The sequence below is a fragment of the Podarcis pityusensis genome (genome assembly GCF_964106645.2).
Source record: "Podarcis pityusensis genome assembly, chromosome: 7".
Classification (NCBI taxonomy): Eukaryota; Metazoa; Chordata; class Lepidosauria; order Squamata; family Lacertidae; genus Podarcis; species Podarcis pityusensis.
The window spans coordinates 30808690-30830020 of NC_138031.1; the positions used below are offsets into that span (position 1 = coordinate 30808690).

At 44.9% G+C, this 21331-nt stretch overlaps 1 long non-coding RNA gene across 1 annotated transcript in view; it reads left to right on the plus strand.

Moving 5' to 3' along the window:
- Positions 1 to 21057, plus strand: part of LOC308481418 — a 65902-nt gene extending 44845 nt beyond the window's left edge. Inside the window, exon 3 of the long non-coding RNA XR_013988658.1 lies at positions 20999 to 21057. This is a non-coding gene — a long non-coding RNA (uncharacterized lncRNA). The remainder of the gene's footprint in view (positions 1 to 20998) is intronic.
- The last annotated feature ends 274 nt before the right edge of the window (positions 21058 to 21331 follow it).

A 21331-nucleotide genomic window follows, 5' to 3' on the forward strand; every position in this document is an offset into this window, starting at 1 on the left:
TTTGATGTAGTAGGGCATGGGAACTAGGTGCAGTAATTCCTGGACAGCTGGCTTTTCAATGCGGAGCTCACAGCCAGTAACCAAGAAGGAGAGAGGGAGGGGTGAAGCAGGCAGGTGGTTGTGCAGAACCGGGAACAGCAATGGGAGCATAGGATTGGCTCCACTGCTGCCCTTGTACTGCGCCAACCTCCCCCTCTTAACTACCAGCAGTGACCCATCCAAAGCAGGTTGGAAGGAGGTCTACCGTCTATGTGTGTATCAATATATGCATATAGCTCTCTTCTACCCAAGGTGGAACTCTGATTTGGCCAAAGCTCCTCTTAATGTGTAGATGCTCTTCCTATGTAGTCCAAATGTGTAGATAACATGGGGGTTCTCCAACTCTACAATTCTGTGATTCTGTGGATGTGTCAGTGTTGAGGGAGTTCTAGCCTATATGGTCCTGTTTCTCCTTCCCCACCCTACCACGTGTTTTTTCAACATGTGCAGGAGGGTCATCCCAACCCCCTAATATGAAGATGTACACAGTGATTGTTTAACAAAATTTTAGTATAGCCAGTCTTAGTTTAATGGTTAGAGCATTTGACGGATGCTGGATAGAGTCAGGTTGAAATCCCCATTCAGCCATGAAGCTCACAAGATGGTCCTGGAAGAGTAAACCCTTCATAGTCTAACACATAGGCTCACAAGACTGTTTGGGGCATAAAATAGGTAGGGAGAAACCAGTCACACAACCCTGAGCAGGATAAACAATGTCCTAAAGCAAACCATTGTACCCCAAAAGGTTCTCAAGCTCATTTGGCACCAGATCTGTTGCAAATGTACCTCAATCTTGCTCATTTGAACTGACCAATTGGATGGTTGCTTATTTGCAAAGTTCATTCAACCCCCCACGAAGCTTGTACATACAGAGACTTAGCCTATTTCTTGTGTCTGCTTAGAAGTACTGATCATCACCTGAGAAGACTTCACAGTGAATCTACTTATGTACGTAAGTTCTTTCCAACTTCAGGGGCCCATTGAGTGTTTCAAGGCAGAACAGATCTTTTCATTGTCAAGAGATTTGCAATGTGAAGGATTCACATGGGCCGGTATGTTTCACAAGCGCCACTGGCCATACCAATATGAGGTGCACTTACTACCCAATCTCTCTGGTTTCCCTATCTGTAAGTGCCTGAGGTGTAAAGGTATTTTGGCAGGATAAAGCTTTGTTATGTCATAGATGTATCATAAATTTAGGACATAGTTGCCATAATTGAAGTTTCTGCTCTGGAGAGATTCAAGCCAACCCAGCAGCAGAATTAATTATTGCCTCAGGAGAGAATCACCTGCCATATCAAGATCAAGTTCTTTAGGAAAGATAAATTCTAGAGTCTTACTAGCTTGCTATAGTTCATCTCTGTGTTCAGAATTCCAGCCTCGCTAAGTGTTTCATTTTGCTCTGATTTGAATATCATGCTTGAGGGCTTTTATACATTTTTCCTATGTAAATTGCCTCCTTCACGGAATTTACATGCATGTCAGAGTCTTCTGTTCAGGGCGCACCATTTCCAAACTGATCTGGCGTTGCTCTGCTATGCAGCTTCATGTTTACATAAAGTAAACAGCACAACGAGATATATCACAAAAGACACAAGAGTCAATATGACAGTTCTCACAAAAAGAAGACGTGATAAAAATGAGAGCTGACAGAGAGGCAAGATTTGCATTAGAAGAAAAGGGACTGGTTGGTATATTCACATACATCACTTCATTTCCCATCACTGAATGACTCAGAACAGAAGAAGGAAAGGGCACTGCCAAGGGCAGGGCTGGTGCCAAATTTGGCAGGGTCCTTTGTGCCCCCTGGGTGGGGGTCATCAGTGGCAGCATCCTTCCCTTCTCATACCTTGGTGGTGTGAGGCAGCTCAGCAAAAATAGCTGGTCTAGGTGGCAAGCGCTGCTGTTCACACCAACTCTTGAATATCCACAAAATGCCTCTGGGACCCCAGCAACTCTGGTGCAATGCAATGTCAGGCCCCCAGAATACTTGTGCAGGAGTTAAATGGTGAGTGGGGAGGGGAGGACAGGGAGACATTTTATTTTTTGACAGCCAGGTCTAGCTTTCAACCACAGTGAATTGTTTTCACAGTGCGCTCCAATCACAGTGATTTGGAGGAGGGGCGTTGTAGCAAACAAACGTTGTTCTTCACGTGGGTCATCATTCTCATCTGAGTTTTGGCTGTGAGCAGAGCAATGAATGTAAAGTTTACCTGTGTACAGTAGGCTCCACCCAGGGAAGCAAGAGGCATGATCAAGGTCCGAGGACACATTTCAGCCAAGAGAAAACAGTCAAGGAGGCTGCCAAGCAGGGCCAGTGAAGGGTATGACTTAGTGAGAGAAGTTGTGGCCTGGGCCAGGCAGAGATGTGGAAGGGCTGCATTTGGCTCATGGGCCTGAAGTTTCCAACCCCTGCTCTAGAATTTCATCCTGTATCTGGGAAAAGCATTATTCAGTTTCTTGAAGCTGAGAACAGATTTTTTACTCTGGCTTTCTGCAGTGTTATAAACTTTGCTAAAGACCATGGATTAAAAATACTTAACAATACTGGCAACACTAAATACATTCTGCATACTCAGGTAGCATCCATACTGACTTTTGATGTTATTTGAAGGGGAAAACATGGTGTGTACCATCAGCAGGAAAGTCAAAACAACTTCTTCTTCAAAGTTTTTTAATCTACCAAAGAGAACCTATGAGATGTTAAACACATTAGGAAACCAGAATAAAATTCTGTTGCACTTTTAAGGTTTTGTTTTTTTAAAAAACAAAAACACAGAAAAAACTTTTCAGTTATTCAGAGGAAAAGACTTAGCTTTTTCAAGGCTTAGGGAGAAAGCTGAAGAGAGAGAAAAATGATGAGATCTTATGACCATGCTTGTTAACAGTTTGTGCCATTGAAATGAAGGTAGGCAAGGGCTGTCTGCAATTTCATGTGAAACCATTTTTTTCTTTAATAAGGTTGGCTTTTTAAAATAAGAGTTGACTTCTTGTGTTTAAAGTTTAGTGTACAAGGCTTTATCAAGGGAGAAAATGCTCTGACATATCTGAACATGGATAATAAATCTTTCCTTATTTATGGCCTTGCTATCCACATATAAATTTAGATCAGGGTGTGTTCAGTGCTTGATAAAGGTAGGACTATTCAATTTCTTATAAATATAATATTTCTTCTGGATTCTCCAGCATTCCTTCCTCACCTCAAGATTCTTGTCTGCCCTCAGACAAGAGCTGACTGTCTCTTTAACTGGGGACAAACATAGGAAGAACTTGCGGTTGTATGAAGTTGCTTTAAACTGAGTCAGATCATGGGTCAATTTAGCACAGTACTGGCTACCCTGACTGCTAGCAGCTGCCCTGGATTTCATTTTACCCTGATATATGTATCTTTGTACGCATTAACTGGCTGAAAAACTGTGCTGCAAAATCCGAAGAAGCGCAAATTTCGAAGGGTGGCTGGATTTCGGTTCACATATTCTTTGGGGAAGTGTGAATTAGGTAGGTTCACCTTTAAATGTGAAATAACTAGCGTTTCTACCCCATTCCTCCTCATGCCTCATGGTACCACCTGTTAATCAGCCATGAGAAACCTGGGATTCCCAGAAGTACCTGATGCCACACACTGTAAATCAGTGGGCCCCTCTTTGTTAAGTGATCAGTTCTTATATATTCACCAGGTAATCACCTTTGTGAGGACCACCCAATGCAAGGGAAGCTGCACACACCCCAGTCTCTAATTGCTTCCATAAGCCAGGATTACAACACACTTCTTTTCCTCTGGATTCTCCAGCATTCCTTCCTCACCTCAAGATTCTTGTCTGCCCTCAGAACGGTTCCCTTTTCCACACACCTCCTTGGAGCCTTGTTTTCTGCTTCTTACACCTCTCCTTCCACAGCTCATGAACATCTGGCTGCCTTCAGGACCATCCTTGCATCATCACTCCATGTGGTGGATAGGTCTCTGTCATAGGTGTCTCCTTTACACCATTGTTAAATTTATCTGCTGTTATTTTCTGCATTCTTTTAAATTGGTTTTTTTCTGAATTTTGTAGACCGCCTTCAGATGTGTGCAGAAGACAATTCATTAATGAACAACAACTCCTTTCCCAGTCTGCAAAGGTCAGGAAAAAATACTCCCCCCCCCCCTGTTTCTCTGTGTGTTTTCAAACATCAGAATATCATCCCTGGTTATGTCTTTCTAGTTATGATGCTGCCTTCATTGCTGTCCTCGAATATGTAATATGGACTCTGCTGTCCTGAACTAAATCTTGTTTTTCATGCTCACCTCCTTAGTGCTTTTGTTCAAAACATGCTAGGCTCACTTTACCAACCTGTCCCCCAGAAAAAAAAACCAAGGGTTGAAGAAGGAAACAATTGCTTAGTAAAACATTTGAACTGAATTTCCTACTCCACAGTCATTCATGTTCCAGATTGGCCACCGTCCTGAACATGCAGGTGTTTTTGGAAACATAGAAGGAACATAGGGAGCTGCCTTATACTGAATTGGACCATCTATCTCACTGTCCTCTATACTGTCTGACAACAGCTCTCCAGGGTTTGAATGCAACTGGAGATGCCAGACATTAAATTTGGGACCTTTGGCATGCAAAGCTGATGCTCTAGAACTGAGCTACAGTCCCCCACCAAAAAAAGAGTGCTGCAACTGAGCATGATAACAAAACTGGTCTCTCCTTGGATGTAATTCAATTAAAATATTGTAACAATAGTCATGATAGCATTGCTGCCTCATTTGTTCGGATTACAAAACACAATTACTAAACTAGATGCAACAACATAAATGAATGAATGCATCTCCGTCATGATTAAACTTTTGTAGATAGAAACTACTCTCTCAGTGTGTTGCAGACCAGCAAGACTATGGTACGGATGAGAGGGGTTAACTATTTTCTCCTCTTATTGTTTTCCCATTGAAAATTAACTTCAGAAGCCTCTGTTTGCTCCAAATAGAAAAACATAGGTGTAAACTGGGGTGGGGAGACGACGACGACAAGATGCTAAAGTACTATAAAATCTATATCTATAAATAAATGGATATATTTTAAAGTTTTCTTTGAATGAAATAGTTTTATCCTTACGTTTAATAAATATACCCATTTATAATTTATGTGTTTTGTTATGCATGATACATATTTTTAAAGTAGTATGGTAAGTTTAGATTTGACAAGATGATCAATACTGCATATATTTAATTTTTTTCTTATGATTTATTTTCCACTAGGAAAAAAATGAAAGCAATTTCCCAAATGCTTCAACGTTTCTGAAGATTTTACCCCTCAGGGCCCCTACACTTTCATGGTATGCTGGGATGCATTTATTGACATGCAACATTTGGTCAAGCTTAAATATCTATGGTGAGGTGGCAACTGGAAGAGGCAGAGTTCGCTCACAAAGTCTGGCAGGTCTGCTTGTGAGCACTAAATAGTAGTCTCAGAATGCCACTCAAACTGAGGCATTTGGACCAGTTTCTGGTCAGTGACATGCTGAATATATGCAAGAATGCAGATTATAACCTAGATATGTAGGGACACAGTAGCAGTGGCTTTTCAGAGCCCTCATATTGTCTTTCTTGAAAGGTCTGGAAATGCAGAAGCACAACAAATCTTCCCAAGCTGACACAATTTAGAAATGCACGTTATTGTTTCAAGCTGATATTCTGCCTTCAGGAAAGGATACCAAAGTGACATATTGAAGTCATAAATTGCTGGTATGTCAATTTGCCTAGTAATATCTTCCATTATAAGCAGTGCTATTTTTCTAGAAAAAGAGATGCCAGAACTTGCCATTGATGCCTTCCTTGTTCTCTTATAATGGCAATGGTGCCCACCTGAGAGGTTCCAGAACTGAGATCTAGTGAGTTTCGGCTGGAAAAAAAATCAACCCTGATTATAAACTTGATTTGGGGACAACAGATTATTACATAAAATAAGTGGATCTTCTAGGGAGCCCTGGGAATACTGAAGAATGAACAAAGGGTATACTTGTTATTGTTTTTTTAGACTTTCTTGATAGCTCCAGTCTCAAATTGCTCTTCAGTTCAAAGTTTCATTGCAAGACATATCAGATATGCCATATGAACAATTAGTGGGCCTTGGTTGTAATAAAAATAGCTCTGATTGCTGCTTATAGTAGTTGACAACTGCAAATAGTTCACGCTAGAAAAATGCACTGGACCCAATCCAACCATATGAATTGTGCAACCCTGTCAAACAAGGAGTAATCATGCAAGTGACTGTTTCTTTTTTGGGGGGCGGGGTGGAAATAGGAATAGTGTGCAGAGTAGAGACTTGTTTGTCCTCCTACTCCTCTCAGACAAATGAACAAGCGGCGTTATACACTATTTTTGTTCTTATCTTGTATTTTTATGTTGTGAACCACCCTGTGATCTTGGATGAGGGACAGTATACAAATTTAATAAGCAATAATAATAGCTAACACCAAGTCAGACTGTTGGTCTATCAATACGGAGTGGCCCTCACTGACTGGCAGTGGCACTATAGGGTTTTGAGGCAGGGGCCTCTCATAGGCCCACCTGCAGATGCTGGGTTGTTCAACCTGGGATCTTCTGTATGCAAAGATGCAAAGCAGATGCTCAACCACCGAGCTACAGCCCTTCCAGGGCTACTGTTATGTACTGAAGTTCTCACCCTGGGCCAGCAGGGGGATACTGTAGATAGATTTCACTCAGGTCCACATATGCAAATAAGGGATTGAAAGTGACATTCAGTGATTGGATAGTTACAGAAAATGGTTACTGTTGCGTTCTAGTGGGGCTCTATATAAGCAGGCTGGCTGAACCCTTCAGTTCAGTTCTGTTCTGGCCTGTGAATAAACAAGAGCTGTTTGAAGAATTGCTGTGTCGTCTGATATGTTCACCCACAACGTAACAGCTACAACCAGTGTTATCACTGGGAGTGGCAAAGTACATACAGCCCTGTCTGCCAGATGAATTTGGGGGGATTCGCTTCAGCAGCCACCTCTATCTCAGCATCATTACTATTGGTTTCCAGCTAAATCAAACATTATTTTACTGAGTTAAGATATGAAACTGCTGTAAATAAATGATCCAAAGTAAGTGGCTTGCAGTCTTTCTCCTCTTGTCAGCAGAGACTCCTGTAGGTTACAATCCAGTGTAGTTTGGGGCTAGAAAGGGCAACACTGACTGGCATTAAGCTGAAGGAGAGATTTATGCAAGGCTGTGATTAACATATGTTTACACATTGCTTTGCTGAAGTTCCACAGAGAGATATTGTGATTAAGTAGTGTCAGGGAACTGCCATCGGAAGGAAGGGAAGTGAAAGGGCTCACACAGGTTGGGAGAGACTCAGCAGCTGAAGAGGGAACCAGTAGGGGGAGAGGAGCTGAGCTGAGGGAAAGGGAGCTGGAGGGATGGCTCAGAGACACTTCCAGCGAAAACAGTGGGGAGGTTTCAGGACCTCCTGTAGGGACACCCACTCCTCGCCGGAAACTGTCACGCAGAGAGTCCAGAAGACGTGTTTCCGTTAAGGAGCTTTTATGTTGGAAGCGATTCCGAAAGCAACCACTGTCGGAATCTGCCAGCGACTGACGGAGCCATGTTTAAGGGGCTCCGTTACAGACAGAGGTTTGCAAACTTGACCAAACTCTGAGGGACTAGGATTTTACACACAAGCAGCTCATCGTCCCCTCACAGCATTCCGACAGTCTTCGTGAGCAGCTTGTGCAGGAGAAGGCATCATGAGCAACCCAGCCGGAACCGGAGAAGCAGGAGCTGGAGCGGGTCCAAGCCTGGAAGAAAGGTACCGGGTGTTGGAGGTCCAGCTAGCGCTGCAGACGGCGAGGCTTGAGGAGAGGAGGGCTCAGGATGCAGACAAAAAGGGGAAAGACACCCAGCTCGTCAGAAAGGTACCAGGATTGGTGCAGAAGTTTGGGGGGGAGCCCAAAGACTATCATGGCTTTCGGACAGAGATGCAATATGCCCTCAATCTGCAGTTTGATGAATTCCCTGACGAGGAATCACGAGTGGCTTTCGTGATTGGGCATCTTGAAAAGGGGGCGAGAGACTGGGTTAGACCCCTGATGGCAGCGAATAGTGACGTCCTAAAGGACACGATGAAGTTCTTTCGCGCCATGGATCTGATGTTTTCCAGCGATATTGAACAGGGAGTGGTCCGCAGACAGTTAATGGCTTGCAAACAGGGGAGCCGATCTGTCCGTGAGTACTGGACTGAGTTCACCATGTTGATCCATAAATTGGGGTGGGATCTATCGGCGGAACCCATTCAAATGCTCTTTGAAGAAGGGCTTTCTTCGGCTGTGAAAGACGAACTTTCCCGGGCGCCCAGGGCGGAGTCTATGGACCAGCTGACCAAATCAGCGCTGACCATAGGAGCGCGCCAGGAGGCGAGAGCATTGGAGAGGCGGGAAGGGAAGGGGGAACGTTGGAAGGAGTTCCGCATTCCAGACATTCCAGAGCCAACTTTCCCGCCGGCAGAGCCGATGGAAATCGGAACAGCGCGCGCGCGCGCAGTTTCAAAGCCCAGTGAGGGGGGAAAGAAGGAGGGAAAAGGCGCCCGGAAATGCTATCTCTGCCAACAGCCAGGTCACTTTGCCAGAGTCTGCCCCCAGAGGAAGGAATGGCAAGGGATGGTAGGAGTTGTGGAGGGAAGAGAGGAAGAAATACCGAAGCAAGTAAAAGCCAACGCCTGGCTGCCACCGTCGGGGCACAGCAGCCAGGCCAAAGAGCAGTGAAAGTGCCCACGCCAGAACCTCCTAAACCCGCCCTAGTGATAGAAGTGGCGCTAGAGCTGCCAAACGGACACCCTCTAAAGATAAAGGCGCTGTTGGACTCAGGCAGCTCCTGCAATTTCATGAGCAAAGAGTTTGCAGCTGAACACCAGATACAGACGATCCCTTTAAGCAACCCCCTGCAGGTGACCACGATCGATGGCAGGGAGCTGTTGGGAGGAGAAGTCAGCTTGCAGACCGTCCCAATGATAATGAAGGTGGCAAGGCACACCGAACTGATAGCGTTTAATGTGGCCACCTTGGGAGGAGCTCCCATTATATTGGGGATGAGCTGGCTAGCGTTACATGATCCGCTGGTGGGCTGGCATCAGAGAGTAGTTTCTTTTGGTTCAGCACATTGCTTAGAACACTGCAAAGAGGGAAAGGGTTTGGCAGGGGCCCAAGCCACCCTAGCAGGGACTGAAGTAACGGAGAACGTGAAGGTACCACGACAATACGCAGATCTCCGCGACGTCTTCAGCGAAAGGGAAGCTGACCAACTACCCCCGCATAGACCCTTTGACTGTCAAATCAATTTACTCCCTGGGGCACAGCTCCCTGTAGGCAAGCTGTACGCCATGTCAGACAGAGAGATGCAGGAGCTAAGAGAGTTCATTGACAAGAACCTGAAGAGAGGGTTCATCAGAGAGTCCAGGGCGGTGGGGGGCAGCCCAGTGTTTTTTGTGGATAAAAAAAACACGAACAAGCCGAGGCTTGTGTGTGACTTCAGGGCCTTAAATGCAGTGTCAGAACCAGTGGCTTTCCCTATGCCCAGGATTGACGACATTTTGACAAGGGTCAGGAAGGGAAAGATTTTTACTAAACTGGACCTAAGGGGGGCGTACAACCTGATACGAATAAGGAAGGGGGATGAATGGAAAACCACCATGTTCACCCCTTTGGGGGCATTTGAATATTTAGTTATGCCCTTCGGCCTACAAGGAGGCTCCGCGTGCTTTCAATCGTTTATGAACCACGTCCTGGGGCCTTTGCTTTACAAGAATTGTGTGGCCTTCTTAGACGACGTGTTGGTGTATTCTGAGAATGAGGAGCAGCATGTGAGAGACGTCAGAGAAGTGTTGAGCAGGCTGCAAGCCAACCAGCTGTGGGTGAAACTGGAGAAGTGTCAGTTTCATACCAAGGAGGTGGAATTCCTGGGGTATCGCCTGTCAGACAAGGGATTGGCCATGGATCCCGGCAAGGTCCAGGCGGTGCTGGAATGGAAAACACCCAAAACAAGGAAGGATGTGCAGAGGTTCCTAGGATTTGGGAACTTCTATCGTAAGTTCATCCGAAACTTTGCCCACCTGACGGCGCCCATTACGGACTGTCTCAGCAGTAAGAAGAAGTTCGTTTGGACTGAGGAGGCGGAGCGAGCATTTGAGGAACTAAAAAGGGCCTTCGCCTCGGAACAACAACTCCTGCATGTGGATTTACAAAAACCGATGAGAGTGGAAACTGACGCATCAGACAGAGCTATTGGGGCGGTGCTTCTGCAGCCAGGGAAGGAGGAGTCAGAGTGGAGACCGTGTGCCTTTTTTTCGCGAAAGCTGAACAAATCCGAGAGGAACTACACGGTGTATGACCGAGAACTACTAGCCATTCATGAGGCGTTCCGGAGATGGAGGCACCTGCTAATTGGCGCACAACATAAGGTGCAAGTGTGCACTGACCACAAGAACCTAGAGTATTGGAGGACGGCACGAGTGCTCAACCAACGGCAAGTGAGATGGGCCCAGGAGTTCTCCAAATTTAACTTTGAGATTTGTTACGTGCCAGGCCCAGAGAACATTAGGGCGGACGCTCTCTCACGCAAACCTGAATATTTGGAGGGGGAGGGAGCACCCGAAGAGAGACATGTCATTCCAGAGGACCGCTGGGTGTGTGGGGCGGCATTGGTGGGACAAAGAGAACTGGTAGAGGAAACAGAGAATGATGAATACGCCCAGAATAAGCTCAGAGGTCTTAGGGGTGAGGGAGAGGAACCAGGGGGTTTCGAGGAAAGAAATGGAGCTTTGTATTACAAAGGGGCACTGTATATCCCTGAAGGAGACTTAAGGGGGAGGGTACTCAAGCAGTTGCACGACAGCCCCACGGCGGGGCATTTTGGACAACACAAAACCATGTGGTTGGTCACCAGGGAATTTTGGTGGCCTAAGGTGAGGGAAGATGTACGGGAGTATGTAAGAGGGTGTGAGCAATGCCAGCGAGCCAAAGGGGAGAGGCGGGCACCGGCGGGGCTATTAGAACCCTTACCAACCCCAGAACGACCTTGGGAGGCAGTGTCGATAGATTTTATGACTGATCTGCCGAAGTCCAAGGGGAAAACAGCCATCATGGTGGTGGTAGACCTACTAACAAAGATGTGCCACTTTGTAGCCTGCTCGCATGCAGTCACGGCGGAAGAGACAGCGAAGTTATTTGTAGAACACATTTTTAGGTTGCACGAGGTGCCATTGAGGGTGGTCTCAGACCGAGGAAAACAATTTACTTCCAGGTTCTGGAGGAAGCTCATGAGCTTACTGCAGGTGGAGGTCAACTTTTCGACTGCCCGGCACCCTGAAACCAACGGGCAGGCGGAAAGAGCAAACGGGGTCCTCCAGCAATACCTGAGGTGTTATGTCAATGACAGAGAGAATGACTGGGTAGAAAAGTTGGCGCTGGCGGAATTTGCCTACAACAATGCCGAGAATGTGTCCACAGGGATGAGCCCCTTCTTGGCTAATTATGGGTGTCATCCCAGGGCTTTCCCAGGGGGAGAAGGGGAGAGATGGGGTGTCCCGGCAGCCGAGCATTTTGTAGAAGAAATGGAAGCAATCCATCGTCAGCTCCAACTCAACTTAGAAAGGGCGAAGGAAGAATACAAGAGGCAGGCAGACAAGAACCGAAGGGAAGGTGAAACCATAAGGGTGGGAGATAGGGTGTGGCTGTCAACCCAAGGGTTGCCGTTTAAAGGAGGTTGTAAGAAATTAAGACCCAGGAGATTGGGTCCCTTTGAGGTCATTCAACAGGTCAACCCAGTGGCTTTCAGGCTCCGGTTACCCAACCACATGAAACTGCACCCAGTATTTCACAGGTCGTTACTGTCACCGTATGAGGGGGGACGAGAAGGGATGGCCACTCGGGGACCGGTCATAGAAGAAAGGGAATGCAGCAGCCATGTGGCAGAAATCCTCGACGCCAGATGGAAGGGGGATCAGGTGGAGTATTTGGTAGCGTGGGAAGGAGAACCGGAGTCAGAAAACACTTGGGTAATGGCAGAAGATATCAATGACGAGGTATTGATAGAAACGTTCCATCAAAGGTTCCCAAGGAAACCTCAGCCTGTGGAGAGGTTCCGGAGGGAATACTTTGGGACCACCGATGAGGAGGAGGAGTTGGAAGGATTCTCGGAATCGGAAGGGGAAGGGGAGATGGACTCTGAGGAGGAGGAGTACTTCGAGACCAGGAACCGCAACAGGTGGAGAGAAGTGTTCGGGACATCGGAAGATGAAGGAAGTTCATTCCGGGGTTTTGCCTCCTCACCGCCCGTAGAGGAGGGGGCGAGAGGGGATGAAGGGGGCCCTGGAGGGGAGGTGGATGTCAGGGAACTGCCATCGGAAGGAAGGGAAGTGAAAGGGCTCACACAGGTTGGGAGAGACTCAGCAGCTGAAGAGGGAACCAGTAGGGGGAGAGGAGCTGAGCTGAGGGAAAGGGAGCTGGAGGGATGGCTCAGAGACACTTCCAGCGAAAACAGTGGGGAGGTTTCAGGACCTCCTGTAGGGACACCCACTCCTCGCCGGAAACTGTCACGCAGAGAGTCCAGAAGACGTGTTTCCGTTAAGGAGCTTTTATGTTGGAAGCGATTCCGAAAGCAACCACTGTCGGAATCTGCCAGCGACTGACGGAGCCATGTTTAAGGGGCTCCGTTACAGACAGAGGTTTGCAAACTTGACCAAACTCTGAGGGACTAGGATTTTACACACAAGCAGCTCATCGTCCCCTCACAAGTAGCAAGTGCAATTAATCAACCAGAATGGTGGAAGCATAGAAGATGACAGACTAATACAAGCAACCAAATCAACCATGAGATGATGTTAGAAATTAGCATATACCACAATCTTTCATATTTATTTAGTATTTTTTAGCGGTTCACCTCTGAGGCAGAGGGAAATGAGGGAACTTCTAGAAAGGTGGTGGGCAAGTTGCCTATCAGCTATTTTCTTTCTATTCAGGAGCCCTTCATAAGCATTCAAATGTATTTTCAGAAGATAGCTTTGCATCAAGTGGTATACCATATACCACAGGATTTGATGGTTGGCATGCAATGATATTGAAAAATATCTGTCAGTTGACATATAATAGCTGTCTTGTTGTTTTTTAAACTTATTGCAGGGGTAATCAATAGGGTGCTCTCCGGATGTTGTTTGACTACAATTTCCATCATTCTGCACCATTGGCTATGTGGGCTGAGGATGATAAGAGTTGGAATCCAACAATATCTGGGTCTGATACTTCTCGCATATAACTGATAAGATGCAATGCAGATACACAATAAGGTTTGATCCAGTGAAGCATGAGCACAGTGTCCACATGCAAAGAATCCTACTGAGCTCAATAGAGTCCTTTCCCACTTCACATCAGTCTAACTGCACTGTTCTCACACTTGCTCAGGATATGTGTATCTACATAGGTATCAGCAATCCCATGGTCTAGACATCCTGGTTCATTTAGGTCTTCCCTACTGTGTGTGTAGCTCTAATCTTTCTCTGTAACGCTAATCAATCATAGCTGTTACTTCACCCATTGGCTAAAAACACTGAAAGGGAGTTGCCCGTACTGTGTTTCCTGGTTTTAATTACCACATTATTTCCTTGTAACAGAATATTATCCAGCAACCTCTTCAGGTGGGCCAACTGAGGGACCATTCATAATGTCAGTAACAAAACCATAGATATTTCTGTATCCCAGAAATCCCACATGAGAGTTCTGTATCCCATTTACACTCATTATTTCCCACGCTAAAAAGTAAAGGTTGCTTATCTCTCTTTTTTTTGCTTTTGGAATACAATAGGCAAAAATACCTGTTTGCAATAAAAATGGCACTATACATGCCATTGTTTTGTACAGACACAGCTCTACATTGGTACCAAATGCAATTTAGTAATAGAAAATTAAAATGTTCAGTCTCTTGAGCAGTGAAACCACAAACTGGTTTATTGTTGCAGAAATATTTTTTTTAGAATGTGGGGAACAGCCCTTCCCATTCACATTCCTCCTGCTAAGGTTTGTTAAACACCCATGGCTGGATTAACAGACCCTCCAAGTGTCCCTATTTTCCAGGGACGTCCCTGATTTAGAGAAGCCGTCCTGGTTTCTGATTTGATCCTGGAATGTACCACTTTTCCTTAGGATGTCCCTATTTTCATTGGAGAAATGTTGGAAGATATGGTAGGATGGAGAACATTGGAGAAATACTGGAAGGTATGGTTATCTGACCCCCGAGCTATCTGAAGGCAATCCTGTATTGGGAAGGTTTTTTAAAAAAATGTTTAATGTTTTATTATGTTTTTATATATGTTGAAAGCTGCCTAGTAAGATGTGTGGGGTATAAATAGTAAAATTATCATTATGGAGTGGGACGTCCCTGTTTTCATCAGAGAAATGTTAGAGGATATGGATTAATCATTATTCTAAGTACCATTTCAGTGTACAACTCCCCAAAAAATCTGGGGCCTGGGTGGGTCACCATTCCTGCTTTTTGAAATGAAGTTTTGTTTAAAGCTAGGGAAGAAAGCACTTTAAAGAAAAATGAACTGAAGCAGGAAGAAGGAAGTTCAGGCATGGCTGGCAGAGAAGAGGCACATTCTGATACATACTGTTCCTTTGCTTAGGGAGCAAATGGGAGCTGAAACAGCCCGTTGGTTTTCAAAATGAACTGTGAGACCATGCCTAGACCATGTCCCCTTCCCAGGTTGCACCCTTAGTTGTCCCACTCCATGCCCTTCTCAAATGTTTCTTCCTAGCTGGAATGTGCCCTTGAACTGTGATCTTGCTTATCCTTTGCCTGGATGGAGATTCGTATTTGTAGAAATCTCTGATTTATGCGTAGTTGGAATGTAATCTACTGTACAAAGCTAAAAGACACACCTATGGGTTTCACTCATTTTGGCCTCTGGCCCCATCTTGCACCGGCATTTACCCTCCAGAATGAATGAACCCATGGTTCCAAAAAGGGTTCCTCATCCCTGATATAAACCCATTTGCTCCCTTGTTTCACAATTCTGATAAAGAAGTTGTTTTTTTAAAAAAAAACTTCTGTAGAAGCAGAACTGAAGTGCTAGCATTTCTCTGCCCCCTTTCCATCCAGAATTAGCCAACATTGCTGCAACCGTCTATTTATTTCATCACATGATTGTTTTAGTGTTATTTGAAGCACTATTTTGGAGCCAGACATAATCACATTATACAGTTCCCCACCTTATTAACTGGCAGAGAACCATTCCCCATTAGACAATTGATCCTGGGTAGATGAAGCCATTAAAAACAGCACTAATTAGCTGAAGATAGGAGACAGAAACACAGGCTGTATCCTTTCCTTTCATGCTCCGGGAAGTTCATGTTCCAGACAAATAATAATTGATATGTACTCTTCCTTAATTGTGGATGTTAACAGCCCGCAGTATAATGACAGGCTGACAATCCCTGTCTAGCCCATTGTATGTTTAGTTTTGAATCCATGTACCACTGACTAACATTTCTGGTTAAAACCTGGATTTCAGAGAATACACTTACAACATTGTCATAATCAGAGGTGGGCAGACTACATTAGTTTTCCAAATTACATTTAATATGTGCCCGAGTGTCTGTTGTTTTGTTGGCTCGGAGGACTGGATGTTCATAATTATGAAATAGCGAATGAGAACAGGAAAATAATGAGCAGCATGGAAAACCAAAAACACCTAAGCAGAGTCCTAAGTCGAAACAAAAGATAGCAGCCTTAAGTTCACGGTGTTGTAGGTCACAGGGCTAGGAAGTGATATATAAATACTGCGTTAAGTAAAACGGCACTTTTACCATCCCTCAAAAAACAATCACCTGTAGCCGAATTCTTGTGTCTCGTCTGCAGCCACACCCTGTGCTGCCCTGGTAACACAAGAATGTCTGGGGAGGGAGGAGAACCTGAGACTTATTTATTATTATTATTAAGAGTAGGAGCAATATTAGCAATAGCAGCTGGCACGGCTGTGCAGGTGAGGCTGCAGTGGTCTCCTGTCTTCCCAATGTCACATGACACTACCATATAGCAAGAGGGAGAAAGGACAGGCAGCAGGAGCTCCATGTGATGTGTGCATGGTGTGGAGCATCAGATTGGCTCTGCTGCCTTGCCCCACCCCTCTAGGTAAGCAGCAGCAGCATGTGGAAAAGACAGGAAAGCAATGGAACCCCACCAGCCACTTCTTAGTGTTCAGGGGTCGTCAACCTTTTTATACCTACCGCCCACTAATGCATCTTTCTTGATGGTAAAATTACCTTACCGCCCACCAGTGCTGCAGTAACATGTGCCATAGAACCCCCTACCGCCCACCAAAGGTGTCATGGACTCTGAAGATGCTCAAACTCAAACTCAGGACGAAAGGGAGAAACGTGCTAAAAGGAAAGCACATTTGGCAAACCCTCACCATGATCAACTCCTGCCTGGAAACCTATGTCCCCACTGTGGAAGGACGTGTGGATCCAGAATTGGCCTCCACAGGCACTTATGGATTCACTGTTAAGACCATGTTCATGGAAGACAACCTTTACTCAGCTACGAATGATTGCCAAAGAAGAAAGAAGAAGAAGATAGCATGCAAAAGTTATGAAGTCCCTACCCAGAGATCTTATAATCGCCACTAATAGATTGGTCACCTGGCACCATGTGGAACTCTATTGAATCCTTCAAGTGCATCAACACACACACACACACACACACACACACACACACACACACTTGCCTTGAGTCCAGTTTGGACTGTTAGAAAATATATCAGGAAGTGCAAGACTGAGACAGTGAAACTAGAAAGGTACAAAGTGGTGCCTAGTATGTTGGATCAACAGCCTGTCTACCTGCTCAGTCTGAAGAGTGGTCTCATCCCAAGTACACAGGGAGGAATGAGCCGATCAATATTCTAAAACTATGTAGGGCGGATGGACCCTAAATATGCAATTTAGGAGTGGGAGAAGAAAGGGAAGTGACATGTGGGATAAATGGAATGTTGTATATCTGGGTTGACATTAGGATAATTCTTCTGTTTTATTTATACTATGCTATTCAGAATTACTCATTATCAGAGAAAACAGCACACAACAGATACTCTGTTTGACTGATTGTACCTTTGAAGAAGCATCAGATTAATACAACCTGCATAAGGGCCAAGGCACAAGGACATTATGATTCAAAGAAATAGGAGATAATTGGAATCTGTCCTGATGTATGTCCAAATGTGGAAAGCCTGATAGCTATTAACGAAACAGGAAATTTAATGTCAAATATCAGCATTCAGCAAACTCTTCAAAACTAATGAGTTAAGCTGTTAAGATAAGATGTTTCTCCGTTTATAAAAGGGCAAGAAATAAAACTACTAAAGGGAAGGAACTCCGTGAAATAAAACGATGAAGGCTGAGGCAGTGTGTTATGGAGACTGGCTGTCTACTCTTTACAAAGTGTAAGTCTTTGGTCAAGCAAATGTGGAATAAAAAGCCATTACCCAAGAACCCTAAGAGACCTGTAATAACCCAAGTTAACATGAAGTTATAGGGCATGATTTTCTTTTCTAATGAGGAACAGGGGGAACCCCTGATGCCGTAGTAGTGCCTGAATGGGAGACCACCAGGAGCCCAATATAAGCCACTCTGAGCTTTCTAAAAGCACCGGGAGCGCATATTAATAGAAAATGGAGCTACCCCAGATCTCACTGATGAAGATGTATTACCTGCAAGGCAGACACATTAAAAATACACAGCAACCTTGGAAGCCTCAACCCATGTCTGACTTCCTCACAAAGATATATGCCTTAGCAATTTCTATGTAACATTTCTTTAGGAACAAGAATTTCCTTACATGGCACAGCAACAAACTGAAGTTTACCATTGATAGTGGGTGCCAGGTTATTATAGCTCTTTGTCAAATGTACATCTGTTCCAAAAATGTACTTTCAAACATTTGTTTCTCACATTCACACATTACTGTATATTTTTAGGTACATGTCATAGGCATACACCCCTACCCTCAAACAAGTATCTGGTACAATCCCTTCCCATGTGGGTATAGTGGTCATGTGCAAAAGGATCCTCACAGATCCCAAAAAGTTTCTTCTGCCTCTACTGCTTGTGCATGAGTGTGCATACAGAAACCTATGAAGCTGCCTTACACAGAGTTATGCCATTGGTCCTTCTCGCTCAGTATTGCTTACACTGATTGGTAGGCAGGAATCTCTACCAGTCCTACCTAGAGATGGTTGGGGTTGAAAATGGGACCTTTTCATGCAATACCTGAGCTGCAGTGGACCATTACAGAGATCAGATGTGTGGGGAGAGGGCCAGACACAACTCTTCCAGCCTAGGCTTCTTCTGGTCAGCCAAGTGTCATGAGTTGAGGTCTGGAGGGCATGTAAAGGTAAAGGTAAAGGTAAAGGTACCCCTGCCCGTACGGGCCAGTCGTGTCCGACTCTAGGGTTGTGCGCCCATCTCACTTAAGAGGCCGGGGGCCAGCGCTGTCCGGAGACACTTCCGGGTCACGTGGCTAGCGTGACGAAGCTGCTCTGGCAAGCAAGCACCAGTGCAGCACACGGAAACGCTGTTTACCTTCCCGCTATAAAGCGGTACCTATTTATCTACTTGCACTTCGGGGTGCTTTCAAACTGCTAGGTGGGCAGGAGCTGGGACCGAAAGACAGGAGCTCACCCCGCCGCGGGGATTCGAACCACCGACCATGCGATCGGCAAGCCCTAGGCACTGAGGTTTTACCCACAGCGCCACCCGCATGTACAGCGCCACCTGCATGTACAGACCACTCATTGCTGCCTGGGCATGTTGCTTGCATGCATGTCCCTGTGCATGAGAGGAGAAACAGGGCTTTGTGGAGCCCTATGAACAGCTCCCCCCCTCCATGAAAGGGCATTGTTTCTGCACAGAGGAGGATTATAACCTAACCCAAGGTGTAGAGACGTCCATCGTGAGTGTCTTTAAATGACAAGCAATAAAAAGCTCCTATAAAAGGAAACCAAGAGACAGTATGTAAGTGTGGACACTCAGAAAAAGAAGATTATGAGAAATCACACACACACAAACACACACACACACACACACACACACACACACACACATTCCTTGAGTGTCCACTTTTGCAGGCTGTCTCTCAGCTTCCATTTACGAGAGCTTATTTCTCTTACTTGTCATTCAAATACACCCACTAAGAGAATGAATAAATGCCATGAAAACTAGCAAGATGACATAATGAATGAGTTACTGTAAATGCCTCCAGCATAAAACAATTATGTACCTGCTATTGTCAAAAACATTCAACATTTTCTTTTGTTGAAAAGGAAGCAGCTATAAATTATTCACAGGGGCACTGAAAGTACTTCTTTTTTCTTTTTGGTTGCTACCAATTAATTCTTCCCTGAACATCCCCAGATATTTAGTTAAGGACAGAAAATTTACATGCAGAGTTTTGATTTTTCCATGGGGTTATCTAAATGAACATCCTTTTGTTTAAAATATAAAAAAATGACATTTGCGATGTGGAATGGTGAAATACCAACTTTGCATCTGTGAGCTGAGCACTGTTATAGGGGGTAATTTAGGCTCTGTTTTGCAACAGCAATGCAAAGCAAAGTAAAAATAAGAGCATTGCAAAACAATATATGTTGGTGTTCACGTTGCCCTTGTTTTATTTAAAAAAGAAATTAATAAAAATGAGGGAAATTGAATCAGATCATTATAATGTTGACTCAAGAGTGAATGCTTATTGATCGATTGATATGAGCACTTACAGACTGTCACTATTTTCGGATGGGATTCAATCACGGAACAGCAAATTCAGGTTTCTCATTTATAGTCGATGGAGACTCTTGTTCAACAAACTCACTTCTCCAAAAGATTGGACTTTTCACGATGAGGAAAGTGATGGGAAAATGCAGTGGAAAGTGTGGGATAATGCTGGTTTGATGCAACGTCATCTAACCCACCCACAAACAAATCAGGATTTAATGGTCATTCAATAGCCAACATCGCATAATCTTCCTGCAAGCAAATCAGAGAGAAAGCTTAATAAACAGGTTGTCTGGACATGCTATCTATCTGTGTCTGAGAAGAAGCAGGGGCCTGGGAAGGCAGGTGGGAAGAAATTCTCAAAATTCTCAGGGAGAAATATCTTATGAGGTAAAAGCACTAGACTGGCTTTCCTCCCTCAACAAATGTTTTCATCCTCAGACTTAGTTGCGCCACTGCCACAAAACTACAACAATCAGCAGCCTGCAGCCTGCCTATTGAAGACACCTGTGTGAGGGCAAAACATCATTCGAGGCATGGTGTGTGTATGGGGTGTGTGTGTGTGTTTGTGTAAAATGGTGGCTTCCACTGACCAACCCAGCTGGCTACAACTGTTGTAGCGTCGTCACTGCTTGAGGCAATTGCTAAAGAAGATTTTTATTTTTAAGTTTATTTTTCACCTTCCTCCCAACATACATTGCAAGAGTCACAAATAAAAACGCACAATCAATAGAAATATTTTAAAAACAATTAAATAAGTAACCCTATAAAAGCGTGTGTGTGCGTGCGCGCGTGTGTGTGTGCATGTGCGCGCACACACACAGATAGAACTATAACATTCACCGTCAGAAGACCATGTCACAAGACCCAGTTAGTGGCCAAACGCCAGTCAAAACAAAAGTCTTTGTCTGCTGGCGAAAGGAAGGTAGAGAAGGGGGCAGTCTAGCCGCCCGTGGAGGGGGAGCAGCCACTGAGAAGGCCCTCTCTCATGTCCTCAGAAAACGTGCCTGTGAAAGTGGCATGGCTGAGAGATTTTTTTGTAGCAAAACATGTAATGCCACTGATGCTTTCCTGGTAAGCCCCTCCCCTCCTTCCCAAAAATGTTTGAAAAATTCTTCTGCCCCCTGATAAAAATGGCTGAGATGTTTCCATTCACTTTCAGATTTCCAGTCTACTTCCACTCCATTTCAATGGCCAACCACAACTTCTAGTACAATGAGGGCAAGCAGAAGAATGCCACACCATGCATAATTTTGCAAACACCTACAGGTTCCCCTTTAAGACCGCATCTTAAAAAGCAGAGACATCACCTTGCCAACAAAGGTCCGCATAGTTAAAGCTATGGTTTTTTCCAGTAGTGATGTATGGAAGTGAGAGCTGGACCATAAAGAAGGCTGATCGCTGAAGAATTGATGCTTTTGAATTATGGTGCTGGAGGAGACTCTTGAGAGTCCCATGGACTGCAAGAAGATCAAACGCATCCATTCTTAAGGAA